We start from the raw sequence: 24,792 nt of genomic DNA on the forward strand, positions 1-24,792 counted from the left end.
CACACACGCTATTGTTGCAATACATGTTTTCCCCTTCATTAATCACTCATTAAGGGTGTAGAAAAGCTATGCTTAGTGGTGATCTCTAAACCCCAAGATCTCTCTCTCTTATTTTCTCCCTATTGCATTTAATTGTTTACTTTAGTTTAAATTGCATCTTAGTATAATTCAATCACCAACCAATCTTTTGATCACTCGACCTACTAACCCTAATCTCGATTCCACAACCTAATACGACCCACCAATCCCTTGGGACGATCTCTACTCGCCCTAACTATATTTTTAGTGAAAGGTAGTAGCGGCAAATTATAAATATAAAACTTGGCCACACTCATCTTAGTCCAACATCTCTCTTTTCCAAGCTTTGATCCCGACACCAAGTTTTTGGCGCCGTTGCCGAGGATTGATTGAAGGCAACGTCGTATTTGTGGAATCAATTAGGAATTAGTACTCTTTTGATCGTGTCTTTACTTTATTTTCATTTTCATTTTGGTTACTTATTGTGTTGATTCTTGTTTGATTAGGTGCATTGAGCTAGAAGGTGAGTAATGGAGCATTTTAAGTAAGGAGCTAAGCAAAAGCAAGGAAAAAGCTAAAATCTAAAAAAAATTGCAAGGCTAAAATTGAAAATTGAATTGAAGTGCTAAAGGACCCTTTGTGAGCTCTTTCTTAACTCAATCTCTAGTTAAATAGTCGGCCCATGTGGAGGCTTGTATTTCAATTCTTAGATAAATCGTGAGCCCACGTGGAGGCCATTTTATTATTCTTTGCATATTGTTGATAGCATGGGAGTATGGGATCATTGTATGTGGAGGAAGTTTGTTGATTGTTGAATTATTGCGAAGGTGAAGTGATTGTTCATTACTTGTTGCTTATTGTGTTTTGTTGCGCATGCATGGTCGTAGATCATTGAAACCTACTCTTGTCTCTCTTAATTTTCATCTTGAATCTATTGTTCGAAACCCTAGGGGAAGTGGAAGTTCTAGTCAATCCATTCTATCAATGGAAGGACATAATGAGGACCATGTGGAGGACCTTGGTCACACAGACCAACAAGGTATCCTCCACCCCAATGTGCATCATGATAACATGTAAGTACCATTAGGCATGCCGAGGTCATTCATTCACCCACCACAACAACAAAGCCAAGTTCCATTGGGAATGCCTAGGCCAATGTATGCTTCACAACCTCTCATAGTTCAAGGCAATCAAGGTGCCCATGTTACAACTCCAATTGTTAATCCTCCCCTTGCTTTAAGAGATCACTATGTGCCTAATGAGTACAATGCACCCACATGCATTCAATTGCCACCATTTAGAGCACACCACTATGAAATTAAACTACAAACAATTCAAATGTTTCCTAACTATCATGGACTTCCAAGTGAAGAACCTTTAAAGCATTTGGATGAGTTTGTTGAAGTATGTTCCACCGTGAGATACACGGACATGCCGGAAGAGGTCTTAAGGCTTAAACTTTTTTCATTCACCCTTAAAGACAAGGCAAAATATTGGTTTAAGAATCTTAGGCCTTTTTCAATAACTTCTTGGGCAGAAATGCAACAAGAGTTGTTGAAGAAATACTATCCGGTTTCTAAGACCAATGCTATGAGAACCTCAATTCGAGAGTTTCACACAGGGATGGGGAAACGTTCCATGAGGCATGGGAATGATTCAATAAATTGCTTAGGAAGTGTCCACATCATGACATGCCCAAATGACAATTAGTTTAATATTTCTTTGAGAGCTTAACGGACAATTATAAGGGTATGGTTGATACTTCCATGGGTGATTCTTGCATTGATAGGCATGAGGATGACGTGTGGCGTCTTTATGAGAGCATGAGTGAAAATTCTTTGCACCGAACTTTATCTTCTAAGAATGGTAGGAATTCAAGTGGAAGGAAGAGTGTTAGCTTACATCAAGTTAACCATTCCAATGAAATAGCCGCCGAGATGAAATCCTTATCTCAAAGGTTTGATCAATTCTTGATCAACCAAAACTCAGCAAATCAAGTATCTTCCATCCCTAACCATTCCCATCATGCATCCAATGAATCATGTATGACTTATTCAAGTGTTTTACATTCTACTTCCAATTGTCCCCATGGACATGTGCAAAGTGAGCATCATGAACAAGTCAATGCTGCTTTTGTTAATCAAGGGAACAATCCTCATGGCAATCACTATAATTCTAGTTGGAGGAATCACCCAAACTTCTCTTGGAGAAACCAAGGGGAAGGCTTAAACCCTTCCCAAGGTGGTTTTCAAGGGAAGTATGTTCCACCTCCGATACAAAGCCAAGGTTCCCAAGGTTTTAGATCATCATTTCAATTGCAAGGAAATCAATTTTCTAATTCTCATTTTCCTAATCAACCATCATATTCTTAAGAAAATTCTAGGAGTCCCACTTTTGAAGAGAAAGTTTTGACCACTCTAGGCACTCTAGAGGCGAACACTCAATTGCTTCAATCTTATTCTCAATCCATTGCAAAGCTAGAAACCTAAGTAGGGCAAATAACTAGTACTTTAAATGCAAGAGAGAAAGGAAAAATGCCTTTGAATGCCCCACTAAAGCAACAATGTGTTGTGGAGACTCATTCCTTATTGGAAAGTCCTATAATAGAGCATGTCAATGCGGTGACTATCTTAAGAAGTGGGAGAATCATTAACAACCAAGTGGGTGTGTCCAATGAAGAGAGTAAACCGGTGCAACCCAAAGTTGACACCCATCCCGTTTCACATTCTATTATTCCTTCATTGCATATGTATGACCATTCGAATGAGAAAATGTTGAAAAATGATTTGAAAAGGGATTTGAAAACTGATTTTATGAAAAGTGATTTGCAAAATGATTTGAAAACTTCTTGTGTTGAAAAGACTTCAAAGAAAATTTCTGAAAAAGGTTTTAAACCAAGAGCTCTGTTGCCCAAGTATTGACTCTAGGGGGGGTGAATAGAGCCTATGGCAAACAATGGCCAATTTTTGAATTTGCAAATTCTACTTAACACCCTTTAACAATTATGCAATAATATGGATATGGACATAAGCAATTAATAGCATAAATGTAAAGGAGATAAGGGAAGAGAGATTGCAAACATTCATACGGCAATTTTAGCGAGGTTCGGAAACTCCTACTCCTCGGCTCAAGACCCCTCTTAAGACTTCCCAATCCACTATGGCAACTCCTTACGGGTGGAGAGCAAACCTTTACATGAAATAACTCCTTACTTCACTTTGCTAAGATACAACCTCTCTTAGTCTTCCTTTGGGTCACACTAACCCTTACAAATATGAAGCTAGCTTGCTTCTTCTTCCTTGGGCCACACTAGCCCTTACAAATTGAAGATCAAATTTGTTGCATACAAGTATATCTCTTAAAGATTGATATGCAAATCAAAGCTCAAAACTTTCAGCTCACTCTAGAGTATATATATGAATAGATTGAAGCTCAAGACTCTATGAATGATGTGGGATGAGAGAGTATGATATAAAATGAAGAACAAAAGCTCTTTGGATGCAATATAATGTTTCTCAATGGTAGCAACCTTTAATCCCGAAGTCCCCTTACTCTATTTATAGAGTTTCAGCAGCTAATTCAAAAATAGAGCTGTTATGCACATTACCCAAGAGGAAATAGCCGTTTGAGTTTGAATCTACGCAGGTTCGGTCAACTGAAATGAAACACCATTGTGTTTCGGTAGACCGAAATGACTTTAAGGTTGGTCACCATCTTCAGTATCTCTGTTTCGGTAGACTGAAGTAAAATCCTTCTCTGTTTCGATCGTCCGAAATGGTTTAAGGCTGCCCATCAATCTTTATTTTGATATGCCGAAATGAAACACCCTTTTGTTTCTGTCGACCAAAATACCTTCAACCTTTAATCCAAAACTCTCTATTTGAATCAGTCGTCCGATTCATATTACTTCTCTATTTCGGTCTGCTGAAATGGAACTGCTGCCTCAGAAGTTTGTTTCTAAGTTAACAGATTAAACAGTGCTCTACAGGATATCTGCATAGACCTTATTTCCATACAGACCTTATTTCCATTGAAAACATTTAAGTAAATCCATTTACTTTAAGTTTACAATGTAAATAAGGAATTACCCCCCATTTGGATTCAATAAAAAATACTAGAAAATTGAAATCCTACTTAATCAAAATGTAGAAATTCAGTTTTAGTACAAATTTGGATTTCCGACAGTTTTGATAAAATTGAATCCTTATGTAGACCAATGTAGACTTGGTCAAAATTTCTGATAAAATCAGTTTAGGCTAGTTTAAGTGTAAAAAGTTATTATCGGAAAAATTATTTTGAAATAATCATTATTTCAAAATTCCATTTTTCACATTTAGCCAAAAACACAGTTTTTCATGTCGCGCATTCTAGGGCCCTCATGTCCGTTACCAAGTCATGGTAGTGAAGGCTTCTCATGCCTTAATTGTTGACCAATATGAATTATATGAATGATGTACATGGTCTTAGCATTTCTTGCACAAGTGATGAGTTTTTTCAAAGCTCATGCAAGCTTGAACTAACTCACTCTTTAGCAAAGACTCCATATGTCAATTGTATATGAATGAAGTGCATAGTCTATTGCTAATAGATATAAGAGCATATGAATGATGATATGATATGCATGGTCCTATAGAGATGAGCTTCAAATGGATTCATAAATACTTTGATATTGAATCCTAAACACTCACCGTCCTATATACCCCTTTTCTTCAAGCTTTGTCCATGATCATGTAGGCTTTTAGGTAGACTTACTTTCTTCCTTTCTTTGAGTTGCTTTCTTGTTCGTTGTAGTCCAAGCTATCTTTGGATGGACTTTGCATTTGCTTCTTTGTAACTTCATGTCTTCTTTATATCTCTTACTTTTCTTGATGTGATCTTGAATAATGGAATACTTGGAATGATCTTTTGTACTTCATTTAGGTCATCCTTTGAATGTGAATAATCTATAACACTCAATGTAAACATTAGTCATTAAACACCATTAATGGTTTGTTATCATCAAAACCTCTAGATTGTCCTTGGATGGAATCATTAAGGTCAACAATCTCCTCCTTTTTGATGATGACAAAACATTGATGTGTTCATAAGTAAGTGGAGTAGCATTTGAAAAATGCTCCCCCTATCAAAGTGCATTCAATGAACATAATGCTATAAAATAGCATGCTTGTATATTCTTCATGAATTTTAGACATTTACATGCATATAAGATCATTTTACTCTTCAAGAGATTTCTACAAATCTCCCCCTATCAACATGCTTCCATTAAAAGATATATATCATTCATTTGACATGTAAGCACAATGAGATAATGATATATATATAACATCAAGCATTCGAATCGCATCACACATATTTCTCCCCCTTTGTCATCTCAAAAAGGTGGAAGGCCTAGACAACTTCATTTATCATTAAGCATAGTAAAGTGATGGCATCAAGAATTGGCAATATAGTGGTAATGACTATAATATGCTTTGGAGAGCAACATATAAGTAATTATATCATAAGATATCAATTTCCTTGATTGCATGAATTTAATACATTGTAAAGATTCATGGCATATATAAAAGTATACATAAAGCATAAACCAAAGATGAAACATAAACTCAAATAGGCAAAAGTATACATAGTAAAGCATAAAAAAAAAAAAAAAAAAAAAAAAAAAAAAAAAAAAAAAAAAAAATTAGAATGAGCCAAAATGCAAAAACCTTTGTAGAGGCAAATCGAAGAAGTTAAGTGTGCTTATGCTTCAATCCTAATATATTTTCCCAATTTGATATATTCAAGAATGAGGAAAAATTTCATCAAAATTATGAAAGCTTATGAGTGTAATTACTATGACCAACAAGTCATTTTGTAGCATGCTTGACAATTTCCAAGATAATTCAATTAAGCATAACAAGTCATGCAATGAACATTTATAAGAGATTATCAATAATTGACCGGACCTTTACAAGGGTCGCGATACCAAGTCAAGCTTGAAGAGTTGTGAATTTAGGAGGTGGCCAAGTTTTACATTTATAGAAAGCCACTACTACCTTTCTATATATAAAATATAGATAGGGCGAGTAAGGATCGTCCCAAGGGATTTGATGGTGTATCGAATTGTGAAACTATGGTAATTAGGGTTAGTAGGTCGAGTGATCACACAATTGATTGGTTAGTTGATTAAGCTAAATTGAATTCAATTAAATAAAATAATATGAAGTAAACAAGAGAGAGAGAGGTCTTGGGGTGTAGAGATCACCACCAAGCAATACTTTACTATACTACTAACAAGTGATCAATTGAGGGTAATGGATGTGTTGCAATATGATAAGGGTGTGTGTCATTAGGTTGATTCAATTGGCAAGGATGACAAATCAAGCAAGTATTGTCTAAACATCATGTGAAGAGCACAATATATCTAAACAATAGAGCATATATTGTTTAGACAACATGGGGATAGCACAATAGATCAAAACAAGTCATTAATCCTTCATTAAGCTCACAATCCACATACAACACAATATTAGAGGAATATGCCATTTGGACCCACAAGCATGGAACATCAAACATCAAGAGTAGATTGTCCTCCCATCTAACATTACACTACCACTACACTAAATCTACATTACTAGCTTGAAAATAAAGCTATCTAGACTAGGGGAGAGGCACAAACCATCAAGAATAGGCATAAACCATCAAATGAACCAAAATAGCATTCATTAAGCATATCATCTTGATAATCTCTAGATCTATAGCATCAATACACATAGACATGCATCAAAAACACTAAATCTAGGGATAAGCACATGAATATCCTACTCTAGCATACATAGACATATGGATAGAATAGAATAGTCAATTGGAAGCATTAAACCATACAAACCATAAAATAATTAAGATTTATATATACATGAATATCAAGATGTATCATACAACACTAATCCCTCAATAATACATAAGATTAGAGTATAGAAAGCATGCTTGGGGCTAACTCTAGCCTCAAGAGGATGTCTAGCCACTCATGGTAGTGATGATCCAACCCTCAAGGGCTAACTCCATGGCTGCTCCTTGTTGGTGAAGATCTCCTCCAATGGTGCTCTAGCTTCCCTCCTTCCTCCTCTCCAAGAAGAGCCTCTAAGATCAATTTTCAATGTATGACAAGAGACTCCCTCAAAAAGTGTATCATATTCCTTATATAGGTAGGTCAAATACACCCTATGATGAGCTGTGGTCGTGCATGGCATATTCTCCAATGATTGGATGAAAGATGGAATAAATGAGCTGTACTTTAACTTTTTCTCGCTGGAGGAAGTTCGATCGATCGAACCTTAACTTGGATCAATCGAAGTGGTCTGACTCCTCCGGATAATGACAAGGCTGGGATATTTTCAAGATATTTATGGGGAAAAAGACAAAAGTAGTTGGTAAGCGTACATCTGTGGATAAGATCAATCATTTGAATAGGACAAAATAGGGTTCGATCGATCGAAGGTGATGTTCGATCGATCGAACTTGGAATTTCAGCAAAGGCCAAGGTTGGATCTATCGAGAAGTACTGTGATCGATCATAGATGTTCGATCGATCGAACTCTAAGTTGGATGGATCGAACTTTTCAGCTGCACAACTTGATTCCTTTTTGCTCCTTTCTTTCTCCACTTTGCTCCCTCCTTTGGTTTATCTCAGGATTACTTCAATTAAGCTCTTATTTGGCTGAGTTAGCTAAATATTGGGATTAGTGCCTGAAAATATAAATAACACGTAATAAGTCTAAAACGGCAAAGTAAGATAGATAAAGGTACTAAATGCTTAAGCTTAACGGGTTTAAATGCGCATTTTTCAATGCTCATCACACTCCCAAATTTAAATATTGCTAGTCCCTATCAATGAACTAAGAAGTAAAGGAGTGAAATAAACAACTATACAAGTATAAACTGGAAAGCAAGTAAAATGATAACACCATTTTCGTAGGGAACACGATTGCATTTAGCATATGCAACAAGCCTTTTAAACCCCTAGGTTACCCCTAGTGGACGAGTAACGTCTCATGAGGGCTTCCAGAAATGGTACCCACAAACATTAAGCTCATTCTTTCAAAAGAGGCACCAATATTGCAAACAAGCATTAGGAGAAAACTACCTCAAGTATGCAATTTTTCAACTGTTTCTAAGCAATCTCCCAAAATTTCAATATCAAGCAAGTAAGTACAGTCCTCCACATATCAAGAAAATGATCATGAAAATCGAAACAAGTCTAGAATCCATGTGAGAGGTCCGGCATCAAGTGTGTTGCTATCTTAGCCAACTAGAGAAGTAATCACATCCTTACCCTCAAACTAGCACACAAATCTAGTACCAATCATCAAGATAAGAGAGTAGACCTTTTATTAAAGCTTTATTGTTCTAGGTGCGCTTATTCTTTTCACTCATTTTCTTCTTCTTTTTTTTTATTTTTTTTATTTTATTTTATTTTATTGAGGATCAAAGATGGAAATATTATGCAATGTATTAATCTCTTAAGCTTTCTAGAAGATTCATGTAGCGAGCTTTAGGTCAATGACTCCCAAACCAGATGGCTTTAGGGCATTAGGTGTTAAGACACCCCAACGGACTTACAAACTCAAATCAACTAGGCTACAAATCAAGACAACAACCATCTAATCATTTCCCACTTCTCGCTTTTTGGGAGAAGTCCTCACTTTTATTGCTTTTGCAACTTTTTTTTTTTTTTTTTTAATCAATTATTAACCTAGAGTTTGGGCCCTCCACCTTTTGGCGCGAGAAGTTCACTACTTAATGAGGCAAGAATCCCGGCTACTCAATGAAAAGGGGTTGTTATCCACCTTTATCGAGAATGAAAGTTTTCAATGCACTACTAGCCCAATTGGGATATAACTAATTCAATAATCAACAAAGCATGGACCCCATAATTGAATGCTAGCGTGCGCCGATGCTAGTGTAAAATCCTAGAATGAATCTCAAAACAATCACACAATCAAGATGATGTGGACCACAAGTGCAAGCATGATATTAATTTTTTTTTTCTTTGTTTTTTTTTTTTTTTTTTGAAAAATTTACTCCTAAATGGCATTCAAAAGGCATACAAGGAGTATTGGACTCTTAAGTCAAGTAATTTTTAAATTTTAAGCAATATAGTCCTCAAAAGATCAAAATCATAGCTAGAAATGGACCAAGTATAAAAATATCCCTCAAATACACAAAACACGCTCAAAATTTGAATTTTAAAGCAACACTGAAACATACACCAATACCCCCAAACTTAAACTGCACATTGTCCTCAATGTGTGAAGAGAACAAAGGAAAGAGTATACCAGTTCTTTAGACATGAATGATCGGGATAGAAGTATCCAAAGTGGGTGGCATGGCCCCCCCAAACTTGGGATAAACTGTGGTCCTGAAAAGTTTACACTCGGATAAACTCATTAGATAACAAGATAGGATAATCAGTGCACAGTGGACATGCAAGTGTAAAATGGGATAAATAGAGAATAGAGAGAGAGGTGTAAGAGTGGTCCTGAAAAATTGGGCAGCACTCTCTCATTGAAGCCACTGTGGTGTACCTGATGGAGTCAAACATACAAATATGAGATACTAAGAGACATCCATAATCAAAAAGCAATATATAGAGAATATAAAGTATAGGTACATCAATAAAATAATAAAGCCGACAGACTGGCCGCAAAGTATAATACAATAACAGTGATAGTATAATACAGATCCAGAATAAAAGAAATGAAAGCATAGAACAACTGGAAGTGGAGTCTCAGGAGGCCTGATCGTGAAGATCTGCAGTGGCTGGAGGTGCAGGGAGTTGGCTGGAGAGATCGGCAAAGTAAGCCATGACATCCGCCCTGAAAGAGGTGAACTCAACTCGGTGGGCAGTGATGTCTGCTCGCATGGCTGCTACGTCCTCCTCCAGTGTCTGCAAGTGTGCTCCGAATCCTAGAGTGGGAACTGGAGACTCAGGCAGAGATGCCTCTGAAGAAGACTCCCGAACTCGCTCCTGAGCAGTGGCTCGATCACTGGTATTATCGGCATTAGCATCATCTGCAGCATCGGCATACTCCTCCACAGGTCACTCCAGGTCAATGTCCATGCGATCGGCAGCCGGACCGACTGGTGCGTCGTCCGCTGCGATATCTGCTGCTGCTGGAGGTGCCGGCTGTGCCTGGGCTGCCTCCTCCTCCTCTAGTTCAGCTGCTGCCTCTACAGCTGGCTCCTGAAGACTCTGAATAAGAGTATTGTAGCTCTTCTTCTAGTCACTCCTCCCATAGAAGCTGGACCGTGCAAGGGGCTCCTCATCTGGGGGCACTCTGTAGCACTGGTCAAGAATGATCTGCGTGATGAGGTGTCCGAAGGGCAGGACCTTGGACCGCTTGGGGTCCTCCTTGGAAATGAAAGAATCATACAGTAACCTCATCACGCTCCATATGAGGACTGGGATAGATACCCAGCAGCCCGTGTAAAAAGCGTAAAGAGCTGTCAAGTAGTCATGACGCCTCTGGATCTTGTGGCCTACCATGTAAATGTTCTGGAAGAGAACTGTGTCGATAAACCAGAGGTCGTTAGGCAAGAAGGTCGTGGTGGTGAATGTCTGACCACTGGCATGATGGCCTGTCAAGGAGACAGCCATGTCAGAAAATGAAGGCCTATGCAGCCTCGGGTATGTCTCTGCAAGCTCAGGTGGACACCGGTGTGGGCACCGGCAAGCACGGGCCAGAGTGTCAACTGTGATGACAATCTCGTGGCCGTCCACTGTAGTGATCATCTCCGCGGCAGATCGTGGCGAGGGCTGGAGATGCTGAAAGAATAGCCACACCAGTCGCGGGTATACAAGGCCGGTGACTGGGGCAAGGATGGCTGAGAGGCCCCACTGCATGATATCCTGATAGCCAGACTGGGTCATGATAGACTCAGAGAAGTACTCAGTATCGAAGTACGACTCCTGAGCCACGGTCATGGCTGCATATCTCGGCAGCAACTGGTCACGGCGCTGAGCCGGTAGAGGTGGCTGCGGTGATGGCATGGCGGCTGCATCTGCCTGATGGCGCGTAGGAGAAGGTGATGGTGTGAAGGCTGGAGGAACCTGGGATGTAGATGGCATGTGGTCAGCTCCCTCCTCAGCCTCGTGGGATGGGGACTGAGGGGGAGTAGCCTGTGCAGGCTCCTCCTGAGCATGAGATGGCTCTACAACCATCTCTATCCTGGGCCGTATATGTTTGCGGGGTCGCTGTGGCCCCGAAGATCGCCTGGCTACTGTCTTGAACCGCGGAGGCATGATCTGTAAAAAGATAAGAAAATTTCAATATATAAGTCAGTGCCAGATTTATAAGAATTTAAATGCATAATAGAAATATGTATGTCAAATAAGATAGACAAAATATGGATGACATGAATCTATGATAATAATGAAATGTGAGTCATGCTAAGCAATGTAGGTATGAAATGCATCCAGTGTGGAATATCACAGGCATTGTGCATATAAAGATAGCATGAAGATGACACAAGATGAATGGAGTGTGTATGTGTGATCTTTAAAGCTCGATCGATCGAACTTTAAGTTCGATCGATCACCGAAAATTTTCGATCGAAGCATGAAAGTGCACAAGATTGGATCAATCGAAGGTAGTGAAATGAAGTTCACTACTTCGATCGATCGAAGCACAAGTTCGATCGATCGAACTGTGCGAATGCCGAATTTGAAAATTCGTAGATCTGTGAGATCTAGAGTACGGGGCCCACACAAACGTGTTTGTGGGCCTATCTACACACCATTCATACAATCAACAACACCCAAACACTCCCTAACTTCAAATCAAATAAAAAACCCCCAAATTTGGTTTGGCCGAATGCATATGTGTATGTATAGCATGTAATCATGAAATTGAAGCTTCAACAATGAATGATTCATACATATTAAACAAGATTTAACATAAACAATCAATAAACATGCATCAATTTAAGCTTGGAATCAAGAAAATTGCATTCGGTTTACCTCTAAACCGAGAGAGATGAGATGAGAGAGAAGGGGCAAACCCGCGATGAAAATAGAGCTTATCCTTGGCGGAATTGGCTCGCCAGAGATGGGGAAGATGATTGGGATGGAGGTTGGCCGGATTGAGCTTGAGATTGAGAGAAAGGGAGACTTAGGGTTAGGGTTTGTTTCGAGGTTGGATCGATCCAAGTGTATCGATCCAACTCGGTTTTATTTTAAAAACACGATATACAGAGTTCGATCGATCGAACATTAAGTTCGATCGATCGAACCTAGGTCTCCGCTCTAAAATTTTTTTTTTTTTTTTTTTTTAATTTTGAATTTGAATTTTGAATTTTGAAAAATCAAAGGAAATTAAATTAATGAGATGCAAATTTCGATCGATCGAAGAAAGATTTCGATCGATCGAAGAGGATAAAGAATGTACAAGTTTAAGGGCTCAAGAGTTGACACGTGTTGGAACCTTGGATCGATCGAACTTGGAATTCGATCGATCGAACATGAAAAATTTTGAAAAGTCCCGAGAGCATACATTTTTGAAAAATGGATGAGGCCTGAAAATTTTTCTAAGTGTTGGGACTCATGATCGATCGAACCACATGTTGGATCGATCGAAAGGTAGTTCGATCGATCGAAATGGTTTACGATCGATCGAACTTTTAAAAATTTGGAGATCCCGAGAGCATGCATTTTGGAATTTGGATGTAGGTCCAAAATTTTTCTAAGTATTGGGTGCAAAATGAGAGCTGGATCGATCGAGTCCATAGTTGGATCGATCGAACCAATGTTCGATCGATCGAACCAAAACTTGGATCGATCGAAATTATGCCTAAATGCTCAAAATGACTTGAATGCTCATGCAATCCCTTACTCAGTTCCTTCCAATGTATATGAACCATAAAAACAGTATCTAGACTTCGCTAAAATCAAAATGCAAGATAGAAATGAGGGAGGAATAGGGTTTTGACATCCTACGAATTTCAGTGCTAGTCTTTAACGTCTCTAGCAAGACCTAGGGTTCTTTTAACCCGGATCAAAGATCTTGCAATGCATCCCCTCCTTTTTGGGATGAGAGATGTTTCGAGTCACTCCCAACAAATGGTTCTTGGAAGAACTTGTTGGGGTAAACTCAAAAGACGTCTTGAGTTCCTTGTCAAAACTTTCCTTGGGCTTCCATGCCCTTTCACAACAAGAGTTCAAAATCACTTTTCTTGCATGCAATGCTGAAGATGAAGACGAAGGCTTTGAAACATTGTTCATACACAAAAGCTCATTCCTTTCACAAGCAAGATCATGATATTCCTCTATCACATTAACCTCTTCCTCATATTTGTCAAATGGATTGGGTGTGGGGTTAAAGATGTTCAACTTCACTCTCATGTGCCCAAAAGAAATCTTCATTATCCCCGTCCTACAATTTATGTTGGCATTTGAGGTTGCCAAGAAAGGACGGCCAAGGATAACCGGAATTTGGTTCTTTGGATTGGGCACCGGTTCCGTGTCAATGACGACAAAGTCAACCGGGAAGAAGAACTTATCAATCTTAATTAACATATCCTCAATTATCCCCCTAGGCTTCTTAATGGATCAGTCGGCAAGTTGTAAAACCACCAACGTCGGTTTCAATTCACTTAGGCCCAATTTGACATAAACCGAATAGGGAAGAAGGTTAACACTAGCCCCTAAGTCAAAAAGTACCCAGTTGATGACATGTTCACCAATGATACAAGATGTTGTAGGTGCACCGGGGTCCTTAAACTTTGGCAAAGTGTTGTGTTGTAGAATGGAACTCACTTGTTCGGTTAAGACCACTTTCTTTGATGTTTGGCTCTTGTTCTTCCGCTTTTGGGTGAATGAGTCCTTCAAGAATTTGGCATAAGCCGGAATTTGCTTAATTGCATCCAAAAGTGGAAGATTGACTTTGACTTGCCTAAACATATCCATTATCTCATTGTTCTTGGTCTTTTGCCTTTCTTTTGAAATGGACCCTTTCAAGGCGTCCGGAAATGGAGCTTTTTCAAAAACTCTTTCAGCATTTTCTTTCAAAGAATTCTCAGTATTGGACTTGTTCAATTTATTGGATTTCAAATCACTTTTCAAAGAACTTTTCTCAAACACATTTTTCAACACTGTTTTCAATGAATCTCTTTGGAAATCATCTTTCAACTCACAATTTGAGGGCTTATCATTCTCAAGATCATGCACATGCAATGAAAGAGGAATAGTGTGTGGAACGGGATGGGTGACAACTTGAGGTTGTACCGGTTCACTCTCTTCATTAGGCATTCTAACTTGATTGTCTACTACCCTACCACTTCTCAAGGTTGTTACCGCATTGACATGCTCAACATTATGCCCTTCCAATGAGGATTTGGTTTCTACAACACATTGTTGTTTGATTGGGGCATTCATGTGCATTTTTCCCTTCTCTCTAGCATTAAGTGTTTCAGCTATTTGCCCTACTTGGGTTTCTAGCTTGGCAATTGATTGAGAATGAGAATGCAACAATTGAGTATTTGCTTCTAGAGTGCCCAAAGCATTTAAAACCTTTTCCTCAAAAGCGGAACCTCTAGAATTTCCTTGAGAATATGATTGGTTAGGAAAATGAGAACTAGCAAATTGATTTCCTTGTGAGTTATATAGTCTTGAACCTTGGGATCCTTGGTTTTGAAGTGGAGGTGGAATGTATTTCCCTTGAAAACCGCCTTGGGAAGAGTTTGAGCCCTCCCCTTGGTTTTTCTAAGAAAAATTAGGATGATTCCTCCAACTGGGATTGTAATGGTTTCCATAAGGATTGTTCCCTTGGTTCAAAAATGTTGTATTAACTTGCTCAATGGGTTCATTTTGAATTTTTCCATGAGGACAATTAGAAGTAAAATGAAGAACACTAGAACAAGTCATACATGATTCATTTTGAGCTCTAAGAGAATGGTTAGGAAAGGAAGACACTTGATTCGCCAAGTTTTTATTGATCAATTGATCAAACTTTTGAGATAAAGACTTCATCTCGGCGGTTATATCATTTGAGTGGTCAACTTGATGCAAGCCAACACTCTTCCTACCTTGAGAATTTCTACCATTCCTAGATAACAATGTTCTATGCAAAGAGTTTTCACTCATGCTCTCATAAAGACGCCACACGTCTTCCTCTTGCCGGTCTATATAAGAACCTCCCATTGAAGCATTAACCATGCCTTTATAATTGTCCGATAAGCTTTTAAAGAAGAATTGGACCAATTGCCATTTAGGCATGTCATGGTGAGGACAATTCCTAAGCAATTCATTGAAGCGTTCCCATGCCTCGTGGAAAGTTTCTCCCTCCCCATGTGTGAATTCTCTAATGGCGGTTCTCATAGCATTGGTCTTAGAAACCGGATAGTACTTTTTTTAAAAATTCTTGTTGCATTTCTGCCCAAGAAGTTATAGAAAAAGGCCTAAGGTTGTTAAACCAATACTTCGCCTTATCTTTAAGGGTGAATGGAAAAAGTTTCAGCCTTAAAACTTCTTCCGGCATGTCCGTGTATCGAACGGTAGAACAAACTTCAAAAAACTCATCCAAATGCTTGTAAGGTTCTTCACTAGGAAGTCCATGAAAGTTAGGTAGCATTTGGATAGTTTGTGCTTTAATCTCATAATGGTGTGCTCTAAATGGTGGCAATTGAATGCATGTGGGTGCATTATACTCATTAGGCACATAGTGATCTCTCAATGCGAGTGGTGGATTAGCAACTTGAGGTGCAACATGGACACCTTGGTTATATTGAGCTTGATTAATGATGGGGGGTTGTGGTGCATACATTGGCCTTGGAATTCCCATTGGAATTTGGCCTTGTTGTTGAGGAGGTTGATGAATGTATGGCCTAGGCATGCCTAATGGAACTTGCATATTATCATTTTGCACATTAGGATGAAGGATGCCTTGTTGGTCTATGTGACCAAGGTCTTCAACATGATCATCATTGAGAGCGTCCATTGGTAGATTGGTTCTATGTGAACTTCCTCTTCCCATTGGATTCCTAATAGTGGATTCTAAATGCAAATCGAGAGGGACAAGAGTAGGTCTCAATGAACGACGACCATGCATGCACAATGCAACACGAATAAGCAACTTTCTCAACAATGCAATTAAACTTCACAACCACAATTTTCAAATGCAATGTATGTCAAATAAATGCCTCCACGTGGGCCCCCGATTTATCTAATGATGTTATGCAATGCCTCCACGTGGGCCCCCGATTTAACTAAGGAGATTGAGTAAGAAGGTCTCACAATAGTCCTTTTGCACTTCAACTCCAAAATTAAAAGCTTAGCTTAGCAATTTTACTTAACAATTTTTCATTTTAAGCATTTTTCCTTTGCTTTGCTTTGCTCCTTAGCTTGGAATTACTTTGCTAGCTCCTTGCTCAATGCACCTAGTCAATGGAGAACAAATTCAATAAGCAATCAAAAACAGAAAATAAAAAGAAAGTAAAGACACGATCAAAAGAGTACTAATCCTAATTGAATTTCACAATTCGATGTTGCCAATTTAAAATCCCCGGCAACGGTGCCAAAAACTGACTGGTCCTTTACAAGGGTCGCGATACCAAGTCAAGCTTGAAGAGTTGTGAATTTAGGAGGTGGCCAAGTTTTATATTTATAGAAAGCCACTACTACCTTTCTCTATATAAAATATAGATAGGGCGAGTAGGGATCGTCCCAAGGGATTTGATGGTGTATCGAATTGTGAAACTATGGTAATTAGGGTTAGTAGGTCGAGTGATCACACAATTGATTGGTTGGTTGATTAAGCTAAATTGAATTCAACTAAATAGAATAATATGAAGTAAACAAGAGAGAGAGAGGTCTTGGGGTGTAGAGATCACCACCAAGCAATACTTTTCTTCACTACTAACAAGTGATCAATTGAGGGTAATGGATGTGTTGCAATATGATAAGGGTGTGTGTGCATTAGGTTGATTCAATTGGCAAGGATGACAAATCAAGCAAGTATTGTCTAAACATCATGTGAAAAGCATAATATATCTAAACAACAGAGCATAAATTGTCTAGACAACATGGGGATAGCACAATAGATCAAAACAAGTCATTAATCCTTCATTAAGCTCACAATCCACATACAACACAATATTAGAGGAATATGCCATTTGGACTCATAAGCATGGAACATCAAACATCAAGAGTAGATTGTCCTCCCATCTAACATTACACTACCACTACACTAAATCTACACTACTAGCATGAAAATAAAGCTATCTAGACTAGGGGAGAGGCACAAACCATCAAGAATAGGCATAAACCATCAAATGAACCAAAATAGCATTCATCAAGCATATCATCTTGATAATCTCTAGATCTATAGCATCAATACACATAGACATGCATCAAAAACACTAAATCTAGGGATAAGCACATGAATATCCTACTCTAGCATACATAGACATATGGATAGAATATAATAGTCAATTAGAAGTATTAAACCATACAAACCATGAAATAATTAAGATTTATATATACATGAATATCAAGATGTATCATACAACACTAATCCCTCAATAATACACAAGATTAGAGTATAGAAAGCATGCTTGGGGCTAACTCTAGCCCCAAGAGGATGTCTAGCCACTTATGGTAGTGATGATCTAACCCTCAAGGGCTAACTCCATGGCTGCTCCTTGTTGGTGAAGATCTCCTCCAATGTTGCTCTAGCTTCCCTCCTTCCTCCTCTCCAAGAAGAGCCTCTAAGATCAATTTTCAATGTGTGACAAGAGACTCCCTCAAAAAGTGTATCATATTCCTTATATAGGTAGGTCAAATACACCCCATGATGAGCTATAGTCGTGCAAGGTATATTCTCCAATGATTGGACGAAGGACGGAATAAATGAGCTGGATTTTAACTTTTTCTCGCTGGAGGAAGTTTGATCGATCGAACCTTAACTTGGATCGATCAAAAATGGGTTTAATCGATCGAACTGCATCTTGGATCGATCGAAGTGGTCTGACTCCTCCGGATAATGATAAGGCTGGGATATTTTCAAGATATTTATGGGGAAAAAGACAAAAGTGGTTGGTAGGCGTACAGCTGTGGATAAGATCAATCATTTGAATATGACAAAATAGGGTTCGATCGATCGAAGGTGATGTTCGATCGATCGAACTTGGAATTTCAGCAAAGGCCATGGTTGGATCTATCGAGAAGTACTGTGATCGATCATAGATGTTCGATCGATCGAACTCTAAGTTGGATGGATCGAACTTTTCAGCTGCACAACTTGATTCCTTTTTGCTCCTTTCTTTCTCCACTTTGCTCCCTCCTTTGGTTTATCTCAGGATTGCTTCAATTAAGCTCTTATTTGGCTGAGTTAGCTAAATTTTGGGATTAGTGCCTGAAAATATAAATAACACGTAATAAGTCTAAAACGGCAAAGTAAGATAGATAAAGGTACTAGAATGCTTAAGCTTAACGGGTTTAAATGTGCACTTTTCAGTGCTCGTCAATAAGCTCCCCCTATGAGTGTGCTTCCATTTATATCATATATTAAGTATTGGAGATATGCTAGATAATGTAATAAAACAATGATATATGAAATGAGCCATTGATGCCAAGGATCTTCGTTTTATAAGCTTATGATTAAATGATCAAAATCACATATGGCATGTAAAGCATAAGGCAAATGCAAGTAGTGTCACTACTCAAGTTATGTGCAATAAATTTTTAATTATGCAAAAGCATATTTACTTGGACATGTATGATTAGAAATAATTGGTACATAATTGTACATGTGAATGAGCTCAATATTTCTCTTATACATTTTCCTCAAGATGTGATGTCAAGGTATCTCATGAAGTTCTAGATTACAAAAAGCAATAATGTATAAATTAAGGTCTTGATACCAAAATATTTTCTTTAAGAGATGTGGTGAGAGATTGACTACATGATTTTCAATGTGGATGATCTTAATATCTCTTTTATACACATTCTTTAAGAAGTGATGTAGAAACATCACATGAAGTTTTAAAGTGCTGAAAATAAAAACATCAAGATAGAGTGGCACTTGATATCACATTGGTCATCTAAACTAGAACACAATGTGTTCTTTGAATGATATATTTCCAAGATTAGAGTGCCAACTAAATGTATGAAAATTCATTTTCAAGACATTAAAGGAGTTTCAATCCTTAGAAGAAATTGAATTACTTATCATACTGATTTCAATTTATTTTGCATGCTTGAGGTAGACTTCTTTGTACAAAACACAAATGTTGATTTAAGACAATATCATCCATATAAGTGCAATCAACATAATGTCAATAATGGTTTTGAACATAATGAGAGAGATATATATAAATTTTATCAAAAATCATTACTCATGAGAAAATCGCTTATGCCTTTCAAGATAGTTCTAGGAGCTTATTTATAAGTGCATAAGCTAATTGATAATTTTAAACATCTAGTTCAAAATTTATGCATTTCAAGTCCGGGTGATTTTTCTTTAAAAGACTTTTTAGATATGAAGTCAATAAGTCATGCATTTGATAAAAATCATTTCATGCAAAAACATGCAGCATTCTTATTGCTTTAATTCAAAGTCATATGTACATAAAGACATAAATTCAAGACATTTTTCTTGGTTTAAATCTTGGGATCACATTGTAGCTTAGTTACCAATTGTGATCCACAATACATATTATGATGTAGATTTTAAAAGCCCTGTAAGTATTAATGCTGTAACCACATTGGTCAACCATTTCTTTTGGCCCTTCTATTTTGGTCGTCCGAAATAACTAGAGGTTTGGTTTTCATGAATTCATTTCAGTAGGCCGAAATAAAATGGAGTTCTATTTCGGTAGACCGAAATAACTTGAAGCTTATTTCCAAAACTCTCTGTTTATATCAGGTCGATTGTTTCAAGTGGTTATTTCATTTCGGTCAGCTGAAGTTATGTTTCGGTAGACCGATTTGTGCAGGAATTGCAAAACCAGTAAATATCCTCATTAAAATAGAATTTGACTTTCTAGATATAGCTACTTAGAATAAATTCAAATTAAGTAGCTTTTAACCTCTCTGGGTGACTTTCTTTGATGGCATACAATTCCAAGTATCTTTCACAAATTTAGTCTTGATTAACAATAAATGCATGCTAGCATGTTTAAGTCACAAAGTCTAAGATAAGCTACTTTAACATAGACATTTTTGTAGCAAGTAGCATTTATGTCAAAATCACGAATCACATTAATTATGCCATGACTAGATGTGGAGATGATAGTATTGTCCTTATCACATAGCACAATTAAGTCACATTCAATGCTTATTAAATAAAAGCACACTTATGATAAGGAGGAGATATTTTCCGAAGCAATCAATATCTCATTGTAGTGCATCCCTCATCTTATTCATGGCTTGATTTCTCTTAATGTGCTTTAGCCCTCCATATTGTGAATCCACTTGTTCTTGAAAGAAGAGGTCTTTAACATACAAAATATGGTCAAGTGGAATTCTTTGGTACCCCATACTTTTAGGGTCCTTGTGGGTTAAAACACATGGTTAAGGTTCCTCTTGGGAGCTCAATTCAATACAATGCATAAATTTAACATTGTCTTTATTCAACATGCTTCATGATAGATTATCAATTAATTTTTCTCTAGCATGATGATGCATTTTACAATTCAAATAATGAATGTCTAGGATTACATTAATGCTCAACAAACCCTAGCTTTTGAGCTTTAAAGGGAAAGTTTGTAATTTAGCCTCAGGGACAACCCAACCTTCACTCCCCCAGTCTTTAATAGACAATATACACTTGCTCAAATGATCAGAATAAATTAAAATGTAAGGTATAGCATTGCATATGCTCACAGTAGCAATATTAGGGTTAAAACCCTACTTCTTAGTTTCTATCAACCACAGTCTTAAGATACTTTAACTTCTCAACAACTTAAGCATGCTCAGATGATGGACATTCATATTGTAGCATAATTATAGCATATAAAGTTCAGTTGCAGAAGTGTAAACCAGAAAATCAATACATACTAGAGGTTTGAGATACGAAAATCAATACCAGCATCAATATGTGGTTTCAGACACTTTCTGTAGTTTTAAACCATCAACATATTGTTGCTCAAACCTTGTTCTAGCTCTAGAAGTAACCACAATAGCTTTAGACCTCCTTAACCTCTCTTGGCACCAGAAAATCAGCACCAAGTAACCTCCTTGATCTGTACTGTAACTCATTCATTTTAGCCCTTGAAGAAACCTATCACAGTAATATGCTTTTGTAGTTATTCCTAATTATAATGTTCTTTTGCTTTGAGAGATAAGAATTTAGAACATTCTTTACATCATATGTTGAACAACCATTATCAAGAAGCCATTCTCCATGGCTGATGAGGATTTCTTGTAAGGCAAACTTAGAAAATCTTTGTTTGGTACCCAAATTTTCTTGGGTCCATAAGTGTTAGGCAGTGGCACAAAAGTTCCTTTTGGAACCTAAATCTTCTTGATTCTTTTCTTCTTTCTAAATGGACAATGGTAAATTTTGTGTCCCAACTTTCTACAATAATTGCATTTAGAATAATTGAAAGAACTTTTGATAAAGGAATCATTTGAGCATTTTCTCTTTTTCATTAACCATGTATCTTTAATATTAGGTTCATATCCTATCTCATTTTTGAAAGAGAAAACTTTTTGCTCACCAAGCATAGTACCAAGGTTTTCCTTTCCTTTTGTGAATTTATCTAATGTGTCATTTTGATCATCAATGATTTTATTTAAAGAATTATTTTTAGGGACAATATCAATTGATGGTAACTCTTTAGATAATACACACTTCTCTTCCTTTTTGAAATATTCATTTCCATTTTTGACTCTTGAGAGCTCAATTAAGAGAGAAATGTTTTCTTTCTTAAGAATGACATTCTTAGAAATTTCTTTCTCTAGCATCTTATATAGATCTTTAAAATCATCATGTAATTCATTATGGTCATCAACTAACTCATTATAGGGAGCATCTAAATCAAAAGAATGATGGTTGGAGTTTACCTCATCTTTGTCGGCCATGAGACAAAGAACAATATCTTCATGATGATCAACCATATCTTTAATGTCATTTGCTTCTTTGCTAGAAGCTTGGAGAGTTTCACTCTTCCTTTGAATTGCTTCATTTTCTTCACTAAAAGAAGATGAGTAAGTTCTAGCAAGATTATTCACATGATTAGTAATGTTAGTAGAGCTAAAATTCATCTCATTATTTGAACCATTGTCATTCATGCTACAAGATTCATCTTCATTGATAAGCATGCACAAATTTGATTCATCAACATTACAAGTACTATCATGGAATATCTCAAGTGAGTTCCAAATTTCTTTTGCCGTTTTACAATTTGCAATTCTATTGAACTTATTTTTGTTCAATGCACAATAAAGATTATTTGTGGCTTTAGCATTGCATTGAATTAATCTATGGTCATTTGCATTCCATTCTTTCTCTTCTTTAGGAACCATTGTCTTTTCTACTTCTTTCATGGGAATGAATGGTCCATTAACTATGGCAAGCCAAATTCTATAGTCTATGGATTGAAGAAAGTCTATCATTATACTTTTCCAATAGCTATAGTTGGTTCCATCAAAAATTGGAGGTTTATCAATACATTGTCCTTCTAGGTGTGTGAATATGTCATTGTTAGCCATGATCGTACTCTAAGATGGTTAAGTCTTTTTAATTAGAGTTAGGCTCTGATACCAATTGTTGCCCAAGTATTGACTCTTGAGGGGGGTGAATAGAGTCTATGGCAAACAAGGGCCAATTTTCGGATTTGCAAATTCTACTTAACACCCTCTCACAATTATGCAATAATCAAGATATGGACATAAGCAATTAATAGCATAAATGTAAAAGAGATAAGGGAAAAGAGATTGCAAACATTCACACGGCGATTTTAGCAAGGTTCGGAAACTCCTACTCCTCGGCTCAAGACCCCTCTTAAGACTTCCGAAACCACTATGGCACCTTCTTATGGGTAGAGAGCAAACCTTTACATGAAATAACTCCTTGCTTCACTTTGCTAAGATACAACCTCTCTTAGTCTTCCTTTGGGTCACACCAACCCTTAAAAATATGAAGCTAGCTTGCTTCTTCTTCCTTGGGCCACAATAGCCCTTACAAATTGAAGAACAAATTTGTTACATACAAGTATATCTCTCAAAGATTGATATGCAAATCAAAGCTCACAACTTTCAGCTCACTCTAGAGTATATATACGAATAGATTGAAGCTCAAGACTCTATGAATGATGTGGGATGAGAGAGTATGATATAAAATGAAGAACAAAAGCTCTTTGGATGCTATATAATGTTTCTCAATGGTAGCAACCTTTAATCCCGAAGTCCCCTTACTCTATTTATAGAGTTTCAGTAGCTAATTCAAAAATAGAGTTGTTATGCACACTGCCCGAGAGGAAATAGCCGTTTGAGTTTGAATCTGCGCAGGTTCAGTCGACCAAAATGAAACACCATTGTGTTGCGGTAGACCGAAATGACTTTAAGGTTGGTCATCATCCTCAGTATCTCTGTTTCGATAGACCGTAGTAAAATCCTTCTCTGTTTCGATCATCTGAAATGGTTTAAAGCTGCCCATCAATCTTTATTTCGGTAGGCCGAAATAAAACACCCTTTTGTTTCAGTCGACCGAAATACCTTCAACATTTAATCCAAAATTTTCTATTTGAATCGGTCGTCCGATTCATATTGCTTCTCCATTTTGGTCTACCGAAATGGAACTGCTGCCTCAGAAGTTTGTTCTAAGTTAACAAATTAGACAATGCTCTACAGGACATCTGCATAGACCTTATTTCCATACAGACCTTATTTCCATTGAAAACATTTAAGTAAATCCATTTACTTTAAGTTTACAATGTAAATAAGGAAGTACTCCCCATTTAGATTCAATAAAAAATACTAGAAAATTGATATCCAACTAAATCAAAATGTAGAAATTTAGTTATAGTACAAATTTGGATTTCCGACAGTTTTGGTAAAATTGAATCCTTATGTAAACCAATGTAAACTTGGTCAAAAATTCTGATAAAATCAGTTTAGGCTAGTTTAAGTATAAAAAGTTATTACTATGAAAAATTATTTTGAAATAATCATTATTTCAAAAATTCATTTTTCACACTTAGCCAAAAACACAGTTTTTCATGTTGCGCATTCTGGGGTACTAATGTCCGTTACCAACTCATGGTAATAAAGGCTGCTCATGCCTTCATTGTTGACCAATATGAATTATATGAATGATGTGCATGGTCTTAGCATTTCTAGCACAAGTGATGAGTTCTTTCAAAGCTCATGCAAACTTGAACTAACTCATTCTTTAGCAAAGACTCCATATGTTAATTGTATATGAATGAAGTGCATAGTCTATTGCTAATGGATATAGGAGCATATGAATGATGATATGATATGCATGGTCCTATAGAGATGAGCTTCAAATGGATTCATAAATACTTTGACATTGAATCCTAAACACTCACCATCCTATCTACCCCTTTTCTTCAAGCTTTGTCCATGATCGTTTACTCTTTTAGGTAGACTTGCTTTCTTCCTTTCTTTGAGTTGCTTTCTTGTTCGTTGTAGTCCAAGCTATATTTGGATGGACTTTGCATTTGCTTCTTTGGAACTTCATGTCTTCTTTGTAACCATTGCTTTTCTTGATGTGATCTTGAATAATGGAATACTTGGAATGATCTTTTGTACTTCATTGAGGTCATTCTTTGAAT

General features: G+C 37.1%; 1 pseudogene; it reads right to left on the reverse strand.

The window, feature by feature from the left end:
- Nucleotides 1-1,613: 1,613 nt before the first annotated feature.
- LOC132280520 (small nucleolar RNA R71) lies at nucleotides 1,614-1,711 on the reverse strand (annotated as a pseudogene).
- Nucleotides 1,712-24,792: the final 23,081 nt, after the last annotated feature.

Source organism: Cornus florida, unplaced genomic scaffold (genome assembly GCF_030987335.1).
Source record: "Cornus florida cultivar Cherokee Brave unplaced genomic scaffold, ASM3098733v1 CherokeeBrave_3.0.0_Hap2_Chr10, whole genome shotgun sequence".
Lineage (NCBI taxonomy): Eukaryota > Viridiplantae > Streptophyta > Magnoliopsida > Cornales > Cornaceae > Cornus > Cornus florida.